The 2,500-nt window shown below is 54.0% G+C and overlaps 1 long non-coding RNA gene across 2 annotated transcripts in view; it reads left to right on the top strand.

Moving 5' to 3' along the window:
• The window catches only part of LOC143277538 (uncharacterized), a 16,189-nt gene that overhangs the window by 75 nt on the left and 13,614 nt on the right, over positions 1-2,500 (top strand). For both annotated transcript variants that reach the window (XR_013053756.1, XR_013053755.1), the window contains exon 1: positions 1-10. This exon is cut by the window's left edge and continues 75 nt beyond it. This is a non-coding gene — a long non-coding RNA (uncharacterized LOC143277538). The remainder of the gene's footprint in view (positions 11-2,500) is intronic.

A 2,500-nucleotide genomic window follows, 5' to 3' on the forward strand; every position in this document is an offset into this window, starting at 1 on the left:
ACCCCCAAAAGTGAGGTTTTATTTATTTATGTATTTATTTATTTATTCATTTATTTAGTGTGCTGAGTGTACTTGTAGCCTGGTGGGGTCCAGTTCAAGACAAAATTCATTTTACCTTCAGGCAAGTTACCTTTGACCTTGTAGGGACCCGCGGTGACAGTTTAACGTGAAGGTTAAGTTATATTCGTACTCAAGACACGTGCGTGGCGATAAGACAGCTGACCCATTGTCTACAGTTAGAAGTCCCGGTGATTCCCTTCCCACCGTGCTGTCAGCGTGACGTCTCACGGCACCACAGTTCACAGCAATGTCGACAGTCTCACGGCACCACAGTTCACAGCAATGTCGACAGTCTCACGGCACCACAGTTCACAGCAATGTCGACAGTCTCACGGCACCACAGTTCACAGCAATGTCGACAGTCTCACGGCACCACAGTTCACAGCAATGTCGACAGTCTCACGGCACCACAGTTCACAGCATGGTCGACAGTCTCACGGCACCACAGTTCACAGCAATGTCGACAGTCTCACGGCACCACAGTTCACAGCATGGTCGACAGTCTCACGGCACCACAGTTCACAGCAATGTCGACAGTCTCACGGCACCACAGTTCACAGCATGGTCGACAGTCTCACGGCACCACAGTTCACAGCATGGTCGACAGTCTCACGGCACCACAGTTCACAGCAATGTCGACAGTCTCACGGCACCACAGTTCACAGCATGGTCGACAGTCTCACGGCACCACAGTTCACAGCAATGTCGACAGTCTCACCGCACCACAGTTCACAGCAATGTCGACAGTCTCACGGCACCACAGTTCACAGCAATGTCGACAGTCTCACGGCACCACAGTTCACAGCAATGTCGACAGTCTCACGGCACCACAGTTCACAGCATGGTCGACAGTCTCACGGCACCACAGTTCACAGCAATGTCGACAGTCTCACGGCACCACAGTTCACAGCATGGTCGACAGTCTCACGGCACCACAGTTCACAGCAATGTCGACAGTCTCACGGCACCACAGTTCACAGCAATGTCGACAGTCTCACGGCACCACAGTTCACAGCATGGTCGACAGTCTCACGGCACCACAGTTCACAGCATGGTCGACAGTCTCACGGCACCACAGTTCACAGCAATGTCGACAGTCTCACGGCACCACAGTTCACAGCAATGTCGACAGTCTCACGGCACCACAGTTCACAGCAATGTCGACAGTCTCACGGCACCACAGTTCACAGCATGGTCGACAGTCTCACGGCACCACAGTTCACAGCAATGTCGACAGTCTCACGGCACCACAGTTCACAGCAATGTCGACAGTCTCACGGCACCACAGTTCACAGCATGGTCGACAGTCTCACGGCACCACAGTTCACAGCAATGTCGACAGTCTCACGGCACCACAGTTCACAGCATGGTCGACAGTCTCACGGCACCACAGTTCACAGCAATGTCGACAGTCTCACGGCACCACAGTTCACAGCATGGTCGACAGTCTCACGGCACCACAGTTCACAGCAATGTCGACAGTCTCACGGCACCACAGTTCACAGCATGGTCGACAGTCTCACGGCACCACAGTTCACAGCAATGTCGACAGTCTCACGGCACCACAGTTCACAGCAATGTCGACAGTCTCACGGCACCACAGTTCACAGCATGGTCGACAGTCTCACGGCACCACAGTTCACAGCAATGTCGACAGTCTCACGGCACCACAGTTCACAGCAATGTCGACAGTCTCACGGCACCACAGTTCACAGCAATGTCGACAGTCTCACGGCACCACAGTTCACAGCATGGTCGACAGTCTCACGGCACCACAGTTCACAGCAATGTCGACAGTCTCACGGCACCACAGTTCACAGCATGGTCGACAGTCTCACGGCACCACAGTTCACAGCAATGTCGACAGTCTCACGGCACCACAGTTCACAGCAATGTCGACAGTCTCACGGCACCACAGTTCACAGCATGGTCGACAGTCTCACGGCACCACAGTTCACAGCATGGTCGACAGTCTCACGGCACCACAGTTCACAGCAATGTCGACAGTCTCACGGCACCACAGTTCACAGCAATGTCGACAGTCTCACGGCACCACAGTTCACAGCAATGTCGACAGTCTCACGGCACCACAGTTCACAGCATGGTCGACAGTCTCACGGCACCACAGTTCACAGCAATGTCGACAGTCTCACGGCACCACAGTTCACAGCAATGTCGACAGTCTCACGGCACCACAGTTCACAGCATGGTCGACAGTCTCACGGCACCACAGTTCACAGCAATGTCGACAGTCTCACGGCACCACAGTTCACAGCATGGTCGACAGTCTCACGGCACCACAGTTCACAGCATGGTCGACAGTCTCACGGCACCACAGTTCACAGCAATGTCGACAGTCTCACGGCACCACAGTTCACAGCATGGTCGACAGTCTCACGGCACCACAGTTCACAGCAATGTCGACAGTCTCACGGCACCA

The sequence above is a fragment of the Babylonia areolata genome, chromosome 34, assembly GCF_041734735.1.
Source record: "Babylonia areolata isolate BAREFJ2019XMU chromosome 34, ASM4173473v1, whole genome shotgun sequence".
Taxonomy (NCBI): domain Eukaryota; kingdom Metazoa; phylum Mollusca; class Gastropoda; order Neogastropoda; family Buccinidae; genus Babylonia; species Babylonia areolata.